The following is a 14,772-nucleotide window of genomic DNA, read 5'->3' on the forward strand; positions in this document are numbered from 1 at the left end:
ACGAGTCTAAATAAAACCAAAGTCTTTCAATTAAAGCTATGCCAATAAATCAGTAAGTATTTATAGACATAGGAATGAGTCTATTGAAAGCGCTTTTAATATGGGCACTCCACGCTCGTAGATTTCTATGTACATACATACAAACTCGTATGTGTGCATGTAATTGAAATTTTCGTGTACGTCGCTGCCTAAGTTATTAGGGAAATATTTGATTACAATATGACTTCTGTTTATTTTTGGTTTTTGTATAAATATTTATTGTTTGCATAGCATCGTTTTTAAATAATTTGTTTTTCTTTTACCTTTCGCAATTTGCCGCCTTATTTGAACAGCAAAGCGCCACAATGAAAAAAAATCTTTTAAAAATGGGTTGGTATTTTTTATATTATATTATATTCTTTTTTAACCCCTTTTAGAAAAATATCGGAGAACGGGAATCGATAAAACAAAAAAAAATTAATTTGAATTTTTTTAATTAACTCTACGGTTTCGTCATATATGTATGTATGTATTTCTATCTCATAAATATTTTTTGTTTATTTGTGAAAATAACTTATTCCACATTCTGGCTAAGAAAAATTTAAACTGGTTTTATGATTATTAGCTCTACTAAGCCAGTGAAAAGTATTAAGTTTTGTGAGTTTTTAAAATGTTGTGGCACTGTTTTGCAACTTTATTTAGGTTTTGGAGATCTTTTAAGATACTATTAAAGGTTAAAATTACTGAATAAAATATAAATATCTGACCCTAAAAAAAATAGTTTATGAAGTTCTTATCTAGATTTTGATATGAAAATTTATTCGGAGATTGTTGCGTTGGACAACAATCAATGTCAAATAAAAAAACTTTTTATACAAGAACATGACAGTTGGCAGTTTGAATGACAGCTGTAACCTATAGTAGTTCGTTATCAATAATCCCAACAAACGAACAACTGGGGAGAAAAGGCCAAATTAAAAATTCCCGATCCGAAACAGACTGTCAAGCGGTCGGGGCTAAATCGACTCAGCTTGTCACGCTAATCATATCTATATACACTTTCTAGGGTATCCGAAATGGTTCAGATCGGATCAAGATAGCATATAGCTGACATACAAACTGAACGATCAATATCAAGTTCTTGTAAGCATGAAGTGAAGGGTATTATAGCTTCGGTGCAACCGAAGTTAACGTTTTTTTTTGTTTCATTTATTTTAACGAAATTCTTAAGTATTTTATCAACAAATTAAAAATTATCACTTAAAAAATTGCAAATATCAAATGAAGCCGCAGCTTTATTTGCTTTGTTTTCACAAAAGTCTTCAAATTATGGCATTTTTAAAAGTTACGCTCCAACTGGCAGACTCAACACTTTGAATATATATGTACAATATACATTTGAATAAAAAAGTAACGGTTTCCGCCTAACCTACTCAGCCGCTGTCAAAACGCGTCATTTAAATTGCAAAATATTTTCCGTTTTGTCCAATCTGCAGGCACCGCAAACTTTTCGAACCCTTAATTGCAGCTTTCAGAGCCAAAAATAATTTTAATACATCTCTGTATAATCCCACACACATACAATTTGTTGGCTTTTGTTTCTTCAAACCATAAACAAACAACAAACTTTTAGTGAGGATGCAAAAATTGCCATATTTGTCACGTCTGTCGTCCTATTCGCGTCCGCATAAATATATAAACATCGTACAAACATGCATACTTATATATACACAAATACATATAAATACAAGTACATAAATACTTATTTTTTTTTGTGAATGGCATATTCAAAGGCAGCATAAAATTATGGCACCGAAAAAAGTGCAGCCCAGTACGATTTATGAAGAGTGAAAACACGAACATACCCATACTCTTACATACATATAATATACATTCATAAATAATATGTTTTCATACAAAATGTTTGAACAGTCGAACTGTTCAAAGAATCATAAAACGGTTTCAATTAAAAATGCTAATTAAATTGCCTTACAAGCGGGCACTCGGACAGTCGGCCAGTCGGCTAGTCGAACAGGCACGTTCGACGTCTCCAATAATGACCGCCAACAATCATAATTGCCGACATAAATTTTTATTGCCAATAGGACACTGAAGGCGACAATATTAAGTAAACACTTAAAATTGAAAATATTCAAAACTTTTGTCAATAATTTAGCTCATGTTGATAAACACCGACACATACAAGCCGCTTTACAAAAACAATGTACTTTTTGATTTTGCGAAAATCGGACAAACTCTTTGCAATGTAACGCTTTGATAACCGCAAACCCCAGCCCAGGCCGCGAGTGCATGTTTCTGTTTTTAAATGATTGCGTGTACCCACTTCGTATTGTTTAGTCTCGTCGCAATTGCTGACGACTAATGAATATGCTTTTATATTAATATCATATATGCACGTATTGAATAAAAGTCTTAATATGAAATTCAATGTCATGTGCTTCTTACTGCCCACACAGTTTCAGCTTATCGAAAACGTAAAACAAAAAAGGAGCAAAAAATCGAGTATTTTGGGAGATGTATAGTGAATAAGCGAAATTGGAAATCATTTTTTAATAACTTTTTGTTTATTTTATATTCGTTAAATCCATCAGCATTGCTGTCCAGTTCAGACTGAGCTTAAGTACTTCAACCACTTGAGCTTGGAGTAATTCGAAGATATTTAGCCTTTTTTGCTCTCTGAAAGCGCTTTCTGTATTAATTATATACAGTTATTGTGAAATAATGAGCAAAAATAATTTTCTTTACATATATTTTTATGAGTTATATTTTTATACATCTTTCATATTGCTGTACAAAGTCGTCTTCGATTAGCCACTTTTCTGCTCGCTTAGCTTTTAGTCAAATACTAATAAACAACTTTTTTAAATGGTACTAAGTTCAAGAAATAGAAAGAGCGAAAGAGAGAAATTTTAAGAAATATGAAAAATTTGGAATCTCTTTCATACCTTTTCAAATAATGATAAATACTTTTCAGAAGAGCTAATGTCTTAGAACAAGAAACATTCGCTTTGAATGAGAGGTAGGAAATAAATATACCCTTGATATAAATATTTTTACCATATATGTACCTTGATTACCTATGTATGTTCATAAGTTAAGGAGTAACGATAAAGATGCAATTATTGCAGTTTAATGTACCGAAAAATCAAAATATTTGTTTTTCATATTTGAACTGCAAAAATTCGAAATCAGCTTATGTATTTTTTATTTTCCTTAAAATAGATACTTCGTATTTATTATTCGTACTAGATAGAGTAGATTAACTACTATGAAATGTTTACTAATAGAAAAAAGCTTGGAAATAGCAGCATTTCTTAATTAATATCATTAGTATAAATTTCTAATGGAAACTCGCCTTTGACTTTGTGAGCACACATTTTGTTAAACATGTGTTAAGTTCCTTGCAATCATGCAAATTAATTATCATGAAGTGCAAAGTGATTTTAATGAATTCTGAGAACATAACATAATTGGAAGGAAAACTGTTTACCTACTTTGAATGCAAATAAAAGCAATATTTTTTTCCTTTTGGACAGTACTCACAGAAGTTCATTTAAAAGTTCGATAATTAAGGTTTTTAATTTTGTGAATTTGTCAGAAAAACAGGTCAAATTATGTTTGCCGTACTTTATGATCAATTTATATTAAGTCTTTTAATATGATTACTTTTTGCTATAGTTTGTTAAATCCATTTTGTAATTCTCAATGATATACATACGAGTACATTAACTAGAAACTTAGTTAGTCTGGTAGGCTCGTGAGCCACGCATAGACCAGCTTTGGCTAGATTAATTACCTATAAATTATCAAATTTATATTACTGCATAAATCGGCACTTTGACTATCCTTGTTGAGATATTTTTATACTTAATCAGCAATGCCATCTGTTTTTAATATTTGAATATTGATTTGCATACCAAGAAATGTTAATGACATGTTAATGCAAATATAGGAAAAAGTTAGTCGAGCAAAACTCTAATTTTCTTCTGGAGACCAGGAATAAAAAGTTTCAACTAATTCCAGTTGAGACTAATTCCAGGTTATTTGGTCTACCGATTTTGAAAAATGTAAATAATCATTCCATCCTGGGTTCAAATTTTATTTTTCATTATTATGTCTTATTTGCTAATAAATTCAAGAATCTTTGAGTTGGCAGCATATTTTAATATTTTACATTACAAACATTAAAAACGAATGGTTTTAACCTGGTTCTGTTAAAATTATGTATGACTTTAGTTGACCCTAAGTATGTATATATGTGTATGAGGTTACACAATTGCTATTTAATTCCCGTTTCAAAGTACTTTGAATCATAATTCGAAAAGATAAGCTTGGGTATTATTTCATAAATATGTGTTTTAATAATGTTAAATCCCCGAAACATGACTGTACATTTTAATAAAAAGAGTTTACAAATTTTTGAGCCCAGAAAAGCGCGATCTCATATAATTTTTCAGAAGCTTTGACTTTCAGACCTTTATACAGATTTTTTTTCTCTCTTTCTCTCTCCCTCTCTCTCTTTCTCTCTCTGTCTGAATAAACATTATAACATAAGTTGACAACTTAGTGCTTTAAAGTTTAAAAAGGTGACTTTTGCAAATTAAAACGCCAAAAAATGATGTAGTGTTTGCTCCACATAAAACCGGTTTAAAATCAGAAAACTGTTGCTGTGACATTTATAATAGAGCAGATGATGCAATTTTTTTGACCGAAAGCAAACTTTGGTTTTACTTCGGCTAAATACAAAGTTTATTGAAAATATCATCGCCTGACCTAAAAAAATTAGTGTTTCTTTTGTCAAAAATGAATTTTGTGGTATTTTCGAAATGTGAAAGTTGGGAACAACAGAAATGGTCAGAAGATATTATACAAAATAATATAATCATGTCATATAATTAATTATTATTCTGAGATAATATTTTTGCTAAACAAAAATAAATATGAATATTCAACTTTTTAGATCGAATTAAGTTAACTTGGTCGAATTGTGAGAGAATGGTGGATGATTAAGATGCTATCTAGTATGGTTTCAGCGTTCAAAAAAAAGATTATATTAATACATAACTTTAATATATTCAAAATATTGATTTTATAAAAAACAAGAAGAAACTAATAGAGTTTTTCAAACAAATTTCATTGCAGTTTTTTGACTGATCCAATTCTGAACTTTTAAGTGAAACTCCTAGTAAGAATATTTTATAACATATTTGATATATATTTTATTATACAAATAATATTAGATTAAAATATTTTTTTAAACGCTTAGAGACATGCTTTAAATATTCAGCAATTCCATTATTTATATAGTATGTAGTATAGATTTACAAATATTTAGTGATTTTGTTACAGAAGTTAGGCCAAAAATATGAATTAACCCTACCCAAGCGCACCACGACAAAGAAATTACAACCGAAAGCAGTTTAAATAAAGATTAAACCAGTACATATCATACAAGTATAAACCTATAAAATTCTTGTAGAATGAAAAGCCATAAGCAAGTGCATTTTAAATGACTTAAGCTGAGAGTGAGTGCACAGACTTGCAACATAAGACTCGTGCACACTAAGTAGTGTCAAAAGTCAGTAATGACATAAATAACAATTAGACCCACAAGCGCTGGCCAGCTGTCAAAGTGCGAACACACGAGGGTGCTCGAATGCACTTGTACCCGCACAATAGCAGAAAAAAATTAAAAATAATATCTCAATGTTTTTTTTTTTAATATTTTGTTGTCGTTTGCATGCGTTTTAATACAATGTCGTGTTGCTTACGAGCGCACAAGTCTTTTACATGCCTCTTGTTGCACTTAAAAAATTAGCAAAAATTAAATGAAAATAGAATTGCAAAATAAAGGTAAAAAATACCAAATTAAATCGCCCACAAATAAACGAATTTATTTTGATTTTCATTAATATTTGCATTTATCATTTCATTAGCGTGCCAAGCGGCGCTGTGTTCACCCGGTTATTCGTGTTACAACAACTAATAATTTGCATCTTGCTGCATGAAGAAACGTGGTTTCGGTCGGCCGTCAGCCGCTTCTAAACTTTTCAAAGCGAGTTATATCAATTGTAAATTTATTGCGTAGCAATGACGATCCATAACAATTAATTGACACCTAACATGGCGTTTGATTGTCATTTGCATACAACTGTCGGTTGACTTAATGCAGGCCGTAGCCGCAGTCACGTTTAAATATTTAATAGCCTTTTATGGCAGATATCTCTGCTAATGGCTTGCATTAATTTGTATGTATTTATGTGTTTAAAGTGTTGTTAAGATTTTGTAGCGTAATAATTTATATCTTCCTACTATGAAACAATGTGAAAACGCGACCTGAACAGGGTATATTAAGTTTGTAACACCCAGAAATAATTGTCGGAGACTTTATAAAATATATATGTATATAGTAGGTATATATTTGTTCACGTCCTTCTCTCGTTAAGTCCAAAATAAAGTTCAAATAACTTTCGATATTTGGAATTTTGAATTAAATATTGTAAAGGACAACAATCTTCGAATAAATTGTTCAAATCAGAACATTATAGCATAGGGATGCCATACAAACTGAGTGATCAAAATCAAATTCTTGTATGGAAAACTTTTTTACTTGACAGGATATCTTCTTGAAATTTGGAATAGACAGTTGTCCAAGGTAACAGTACAATATCCGAACAAATTGTTCCGAACGGATAACTATCGGATCGGCCAAAATTAAATTATTGTATGGAAACTTTTGTATTTGTAAAGGGTATTATAGCTTCGGTGCAGCCGACGTCTACAATTTTCCTTGTTTTTTATAAATTGGCTTCTCTGTTTTGGTTTTGTCAAGCATTTTTTTTGTATATTTTTTTGTTTTCATTCGAGCATTCGAGCAGAGCACTTTGTTGCTTAGAATGCACTTTGCCAATATTTTTTTTTAGTTCAAAAGTGGTAATATTTGCATTTAGTTTGTGTGTGTTTTTTTAACCGCAGTTTTGTCTGTATATACATACACATGTATATATGGCTGAGTTATTTAATAACTTTTTAATACATGGAACGCGTGAAGTAAGGTTGTTGTAGTTGTAGACTGTGCTGTTTTTCATGTTCGTAGCGGTTTAATTTAAATTGATATTCTTGATTTTTATATATGTATAATAATTCGGTAATTTTGTAATTTAATATATATTTTCATCGAAATTGCATATTGATAATAAAACTTCAATTCTAACTATTTGATTGCTGTTTTTCTTTAATTTCAATCTTTTGAAATTTTATATCGTTAATATTTAAATTTGCAGCGTTTACTTATATTAATAAGCAATTTTATTTTTCGCCGAATAATCACTTTTTAATACGCTTTTATATATATTATAAACGTGTCAAGGACCGCTGACAATGCAATAATTTGAGAACAGTTTCCCATTATTTTACAGATTGGCGTACCCTACCACATGGTTTGATATATATATCTTCCAAACAGCTAAAGCTCACTCAACCAAATTTGCTGAGAGGAAGTCCTTTTAGCCCTTTTTCATACTGGTGAATAAGATAACCACGCCCACTCCCCATATAACAGTTATGTTAAAATATACTAAAAGTGCGATAAATGGCAAATTAAATGGTAGGGAAGGGCCTTATAGGAGGAGGTGTAAAAATTCCTTTAAAGCGTGTTTTTTTAGTTTTTCTAAACTATTATTTATTTACAAATTATATATGTACATGTAGTACATGTGTATGTATGTATGTATGTATGAAAATTTATTTAATTTATAATTTGAAACCTGTGTATGTGTATGTTATTTTTCCAGTTTTTTAAGTAAATATCATAATTTTTGGAGAAATAGTTATAGAGTATATTTTGCCGTAATGTACAAATACCTTATGTGTGTATATAATTTTTATGTATTTTATCACGCTACTAGCTTCAGTAACTTTACTTTACTTTAGAGTTTTACTTAAGACATATGACTCTCGAAAAGGATGATCAAAACAAAACAAGTTGTCAGAATTAACTTAAGAGAACTTAACCTCTTCTGATTCACAAGTTTTGTTAAAAGATCGAATAGCAAATAGAACGATCTCAGTGCTTATGGTTGACTTTGTACCGAAAATATCGACCAGTCTGTGAGATAGCTTAGCAAAATTAAGTGGAGATATGTTGTTGACCATACTACAAGTATAGCTTAACAAATTTGTCACATGAACCATTCCAGCCCCAATACACCATATACCTATAATGATTTTCGTTATTACAATTGACTTTACCCCTAATGTACGTATTGGTCAATGTATGAATTATTTTAATCAAATGGAAAAAAATTATTTCTAAATCCTAATCTAAATAGAATCCTAATATACATGTGACTGCATGTTTCAAAAATCATCCCTGCAAATAGAATCCTCATATGGCTCTGCTTCAGCAAGTGATTCGTACATTTGTCGTTGAAAAACCCGATTTTATTAGACTTTTGTACAAAAAAATGGAAAAGTTAAACATTTTTCATGACTTACGAGGTGTGTCTAAAGGAAAAGGTGAATTTTGCTGTTTAGTGGAATCTTATCGATATTTTTTTTATTGTACAATCGAGTACATATGTTTTTCATATGCTTGCATTAGAAGCCAATTTCGATTAGTAGTTTGTTTTGGACAACAGAAAAGTTTAGTCAAGCGCTTTACAAAAGGCCGAGAAGATGTTGATGACGATGAGCATTCTGGAGGTACGACCACGTGAACAAGCGAAAAAACAGTGACAAAATTATTTTTGAAAATCAACGAACCACTATTAGGGAAGTCGCAGAGGATGTGGGCATAGCAATCGGCTCATGGTATCCAATTTTCTCGAATCTTTTGGGCATGAAATGTGTGGTAGCGAAGTTTGTTTGGCCCAAAAATAAAACCGTTATCATACCTCAACCACCGTATTCACCATATTCGGCTCCCTGCGACTTATTCCTATTCCCAAAACTGAAAAGACCAATGAAAGTAAAGTAAAATCAAGTCAGAATCGAAGAAAAAACTGATGGCCATACCAAAAAGCGCATTTCAGAAGTGTTTCGAGGATTGGAAAAAGCGTTGGCACAAGTGTATTATAAATGAAGGAGATTCGTTTGAAGGGAAAATAGATATTGATGAATAAATAAGTACAATACTTTTTAAAAAAATTCAAAGTTAACCTCTTCCTTAGAACACACCTCGTAAATGCACATATATATTTTGAAATTCAGTCGAAAGCAATTCTTTAAAAATTATTCCTGTTGTCTTAATACTTGAAGTTGCCTCACCACCTGCTGTTACAAGTTAAAGAAGGTAGATTGCTGAATTAATCAAAACACTAAGGTAATTTAAGCTAGCTTTGTTTTTCCATTTGCTTGTTCTTCAACAACTTCATATATACCTGAGTCTATGCTGAAGGATTTCAATTCAAAAATTAACCAGTAGGTGGTACTGAGTCTGAAATATTTTTCGAAATCTTATTTGAATAGTTAGCATTTGTTTTGAAACAATGCAGATCATTTCCTAAAATTTTATCGATTTCATCGCTATAGCTTGCACTGTGTCTAAAAAGAAATTCAGAACGCACCTATTCCTCATAATAATAAGCTCTGGTGCCAAAAATGAATAAACTTGGGTCAATACTTCCCCTTTATCTTTTTCATGCCTGAATTGGAGGATGTTGATGTTGACGATTTTTTGTTCTAACAAGATGGCGTTACATGCCATACAGCCAATGAAGCAATCAATTTATTAAAGAAAATTTTTGGTGAATGCATTTTCTCGATCGGGCAATTCAACACCGTCTAATAAATTTTTCACTTCTAAAATCCCTTAATGTTATAATTGATTTTTTAATCCTTCTATTTTTATTGACAATTTTATTAAGCTGAAGAGATTTCAAAATTTTTTATTAATCAATTTAATTTAATTTTTTTGTGTCTATTTGGTCTATATATATGTACATCGTTACTTCTATTTATTGTTTTGATTTATTTTGACTTTATTTAATTTCCAATTACATCAACTTCAATCGGTTTGAAATTAACAAAATTAATATCAAGTTTCATGCTTCAAAAATACTATTTGCTACATATTGTACATACATATATTGAAGTTTGCATTTCTCTCTCCCCGTCCCTTACTTCTACCTTTTTGTAAAATAATTGCTTCGTGCTTTGCCTGAAAAGTAGTTCAGCTGCATCTAATGGCAAATGTTTCACATGCAATTAATGTTAATGCGCCGTACAGCAAACAAACGATACCGCACACACACACGTGTTGAAAGTGACTGCCGTCTCAGGCCTACTCCACTCCAGTCACTCTCAGCTGCAATCACACTTTATTATGCTTTGCCATATTTGCGGTTTATTTGGCATAAAACTTTTGTTATACTTCTTCTTCTTCGGCTCACTAATAATCACTTTTGACTCTTTGTCACTTTTCGGTACTCAAAATGCCGTTTGGTGGCGTGTAGCGAAGTTCTCCTCTCTATATCTTTATTAGTGGAGAAACTGTCAACAGCATTTAATGTCTAAGCCATGGCTTGTTTGTGCAATTTTGCGGTTATTTAAAAGCATGCTTGTTGTTGTTGGTATTGTTTGTTGTTTGAAATGTTTTGTTTGGCATTTGTGACGGCAAAATGATTGCCGAGTGTATACACACATGCATATTTTCACTGCACTTAAGAGTGCGTGCATAGATGTATGCGTGCTTTTGTTTGTGTATGTGTATATGTTTGTGAGGACTGGCATTTTTTTCACAAGAAGCCGAAAGTAATTTCACAATTTCACACTATTTTCTGCACTTTCTGTTTTTGCATACTTATATATGTATATATGAACATACGTATGTATGCAGATATAGTTGCTTGTATATATGAAATTTGCAGTCGTAAAACTTTCAAATCTTCATAAGTAGATGATCTTAATTTTCGCAAATATTTGCAATCTTATGTATATAACTAAGCACATACATATGTACATATTTACGCTACATATGTATATAAAATGTGTTTGCATTTACGTATGTATGTACTTATATGTGTACATATGTGCAATTTTAGTGTCAAATATTTGCACCAGTTTGCTATTTGCCATTTAAATTCGTTTTATTTGCACACATTCTTTCATTAAAGCTCATAACAATTTTTACGATGTGCACATATATGTACATGAATATTTCAATACATCTTTCTTTATACATAAACACTTATATTGAATAGTTTCTTTTTATAGCTGGAAAAGCGCTGTTCCTGGAAATTGCATTTTGGAGGAGACTGGCAGTACAAGCGTTTATACATATCTACATCTACATATATACAAATAAATGTGCAATTCTGTCATTATTTATTCAATATATTACTCATTCACATAACTATTGATTTGTTTCTCTTTGCACATTACCTGCTTCCAAATAGAGGACTTGAGTAAGCAAATATGTAATCAAATGTAATACCGCGATTGGGAATATACATACATATGAACTTATATGTGCACAAGTGTTCAAGGTGTGTGCTAAATATATCCAAACTTTCAGGATATAGAATGAAATACATATTGTGTTGTCTTTGAATGTTATTATTTATTACAAATAGGTCCAATTAGACTCAATACGAAGTTTGGAACGAGCAACCAGCGCATACACAGATTTTTACATGTAATTTATCGGAATGTTGTCTAGCATGTCGGTTATGGCTGCTTGTATGGCTGTGATATCATCATAAATTGCTTCTTTCATGTTGGTTTTTAGTTTTGGAAATAGAAAATAGTCACATGGTGGTAGATCAGGCGTATACGTAGGGTAATTGATGAGAGAAAGTCGTTTTTCACTTTTCGCTTAACTTTTTTGATCTTTTAATATAATTCATGTGGAACAAAACTCGCACGAACCTTTCTTTTACACAAATTTTCAGTTAAAATTCTCCAAATAATGTTTTTACTCGTTTTTTATTCCTCAGCTAACATTTTCGTAGTAAGAGTTGTATCGATACCAATAATTTTGTGGACTTTTTTCACCAATTCAACACTATTACTAGCCAATGGATCACTCAATGGAATTTTTTTTCAAGTTTAACACAAAATTGCTCAAATTGGTTATTTTTCGAACACACCTTTTAAAGAGTATCAAATTTTTAGACTTATTGTTATACAAATATGTTTCCTATATACTATTATAGGAAATTAACGGTTTTAATGAGACGAATTTCAATATATGTATATCTTAAGATGGAATAAGTTGGCTGTTCTTGTCCTTGCGAATCCGGTGGACAATCCAACATTCATTATTCGATGAAATTCAAACTGGATTACAATCAAATTTGGTACTTTAATAAGTTATATTATAGGTCATAGACTCACTTACTTTATTTTACTTCCCATCAGCTAAAATTGCATTAAAATCATCTTCAAATGAGATATATGGGGTATAAACACAGTCAACCAGAGCAACGCAATTCATTATTTTAGTGATCCAAGGTTTAGACCAAAGTCTAGATCAAATTCTTTAATATTCCCACACAAATTTTAAGAAAACTTGTTAATTTAACTTAATTAAAGTATCACAAATTTTGTAAGTTGGAAAGTCGGAAATTATTATACAGACTATACTGGGGACAGAGAAAAGGACTTTGCTGAGGTATACTTGAAATCATTATTTCAAGCAATTCGGTATAAGGTGTGATAAAATAACGAAAGTCGATATAGTATGTAGTATTTTGGAATTGGGGTAATTTGTAGACTAAATTCACATATTTTCTGCATTAAACTATATTATATCCAATAGTAATCAGTTAATTTTGCTAAGATATCTTACATATTGACGGATATAACGGGTGGTTTTTTCGAGGTATAGAACTTTAAGTTAGCATTACTGTTCAAGATGGCGACCGATCTAACAGCTGTCAAGTGATTTATTTTCAGTTTGGTTTGGCAATTCATCATGAATAGACTCACGCCTGAACAACGCTTGCAAATAGTGCAATTTTATTTCGAAAATAATGGTTCTGTGCGGAATACGTATCGCGCACTACGTTCATTTTATCGTATGATGCGATGAAGCGCACTTTTGGTTGAATGGCTACGTCAACAAACAAAACTGCGGCATTTGGAGTAAAGCTAATCTTCAAGGGTATGTCGAAACACCGTTACATTCAGAAAAACTGTCGATTTATTGAAAGGCACGTTTGGTGACCGTCACGTTGTGGACCATTTGGAAGACAACATTCGCCGTGATATTGCCGATATACGGCCAGAAATGTTGGAAAAAGTTATCGAAAATCGGACGTCCAGATTGGACGACATCCAGCCGTGGCGGTCATATGCCATCATATTTAAAATGCAATGCCACAAGATTATCTTTCAGATAAATAAAATGCATGTCAATCTAATAATCCATCGTTGTTTTATTGCAATTCAAAGTTCTATACCTCTAAAAAAACACCCGTTATGCAAGGACGATTACATTGAAGGGGATAACATAGATATTCATGAATAAATAAACATTTTTTAAGTAATAAAAAATTCGCGATACTTTTTGAACTAACCTCGTACAATACTTACAATTAGATAACGTCATACATCAAATTTGATTTAAATTGGTCAAGTAGTTCCTGAGATTTCATCTAAGATTGTGATGACAGATGGACGGACGGACAGACAGTCATCCGGATTTCAACTCGACTCGTCACCCTTATCATTTATATTTGCATGACTCCATATCTAACTCGATTATTTTTGGGTGATACAAACAACCGTTAGGTGAACAAAACTATTTTACTTTGTAACAACATGCTGCAAGATTATAAAAATTGCAATTCTGTTTGGATGAAATGTTTTTCTATAATCGCCATCGACTTCTTAATGACCGTAATGAATCGATATGAATAGAATTATTTACATTCTGACCTTGAGATGCGGAACATGTGTTTGGATCTGAGTGGGTGTTACATAATACATGCTCTAAACACCTAGTGTGAAATTTCGATTTTTTTTACATAGTTCGATAGTCTATACCTTGAAATATAACATACTAAAATTGTAAATGAATATTTCAAATATTTTTACAGTTGCAGCCTTTCAGTTCATTCAGCTGAGTCAGTTTATTTTTAAACGATTTTTATCTTCAAAACATTTTACAATTCTCAACTTGGCTGCAGTTGTAACTCGAGGAAAAAACATCGGATAACTTTGATATTTTTCTGCATAATTTGCATATGTTTCTATATACAATAACTCTCCAATTTTTCGATTATATAAAAATGTAATTTTAGTAGTTTTTTCTTATATATGAGCTGGTTTAGTCTTGTTTTAACTATTGTATAAAAAACATCCAAACGGCAATATTTTAACATCATTGTATTAATAGGCATTATCTTACAGTTTAACCATCTTTTAAATTTTTTAGTTTTCAACTACGGTGATGGCCGCAATCAGTGCAGTAGCAACTTTCTTTTTAGTAATATATTGTCTTAAATCTACAGATCTACAAAAATGTGTAGCTAATAGAAAAGCTAAGTAATAGTCGAAAAAATAAGTATTATTCAAATTTTAGCAACTAGTTATTTTTTCCTCTAATTTTGGAAATTTTAGGAACCGGTGCGTGTTTTAACTTTAAAGGAAGCAATTTTAAGCTTCTCTGTATAGCTTTTTTGAAGTTTTGATAATGTAGATTTCTTTATCAGATACATACCTTCTAATATATATAATACAATATATAAAAGTATATTAATTCTCAATAGCCGCGGGCTTTTAGTCTTTGTCATATAAGATAAAAATTTTCTTCTATCCAAGTTTATT

General features: G+C 31.1%; 2 protein-coding genes across 3 annotated transcripts in view; one reads left to right on the forward strand and one right to left on the reverse strand.

Moving 5' to 3' along the window:
• The window catches only part of Syn (synapsin), a 119,977-nt gene that overhangs the window by 45,539 nt on the left and 59,666 nt on the right, over positions 1-14,772 (reverse strand). The window lies entirely within an intron of this gene.
• Positions 1-14,772, forward strand: part of Timp (Tissue inhibitor of metalloproteases) — a 45,756-nt gene that overhangs the window by 10,899 nt on the left and 20,085 nt on the right. The window contains exon 2 of one of the 2 annotated variants that reach the window (XM_036368827.2): positions 5,143-5,185. The exons of the other annotated variant lie outside the window; for it this stretch is intronic. The gene's annotated coding sequence lies outside the window, so the exon portion shown is untranslated. The remainder of the gene's footprint in view (positions 1-5,142; positions 5,186-14,772) is intronic. 2 annotated transcript variants of the gene reach the window in all.

This window comes from Bactrocera oleae, chromosome 2, assembly GCF_042242935.1.
Source record: "Bactrocera oleae isolate idBacOlea1 chromosome 2, idBacOlea1, whole genome shotgun sequence".
Classification (NCBI taxonomy): domain Eukaryota; kingdom Metazoa; phylum Arthropoda; class Insecta; order Diptera; family Tephritidae; genus Bactrocera; species Bactrocera oleae.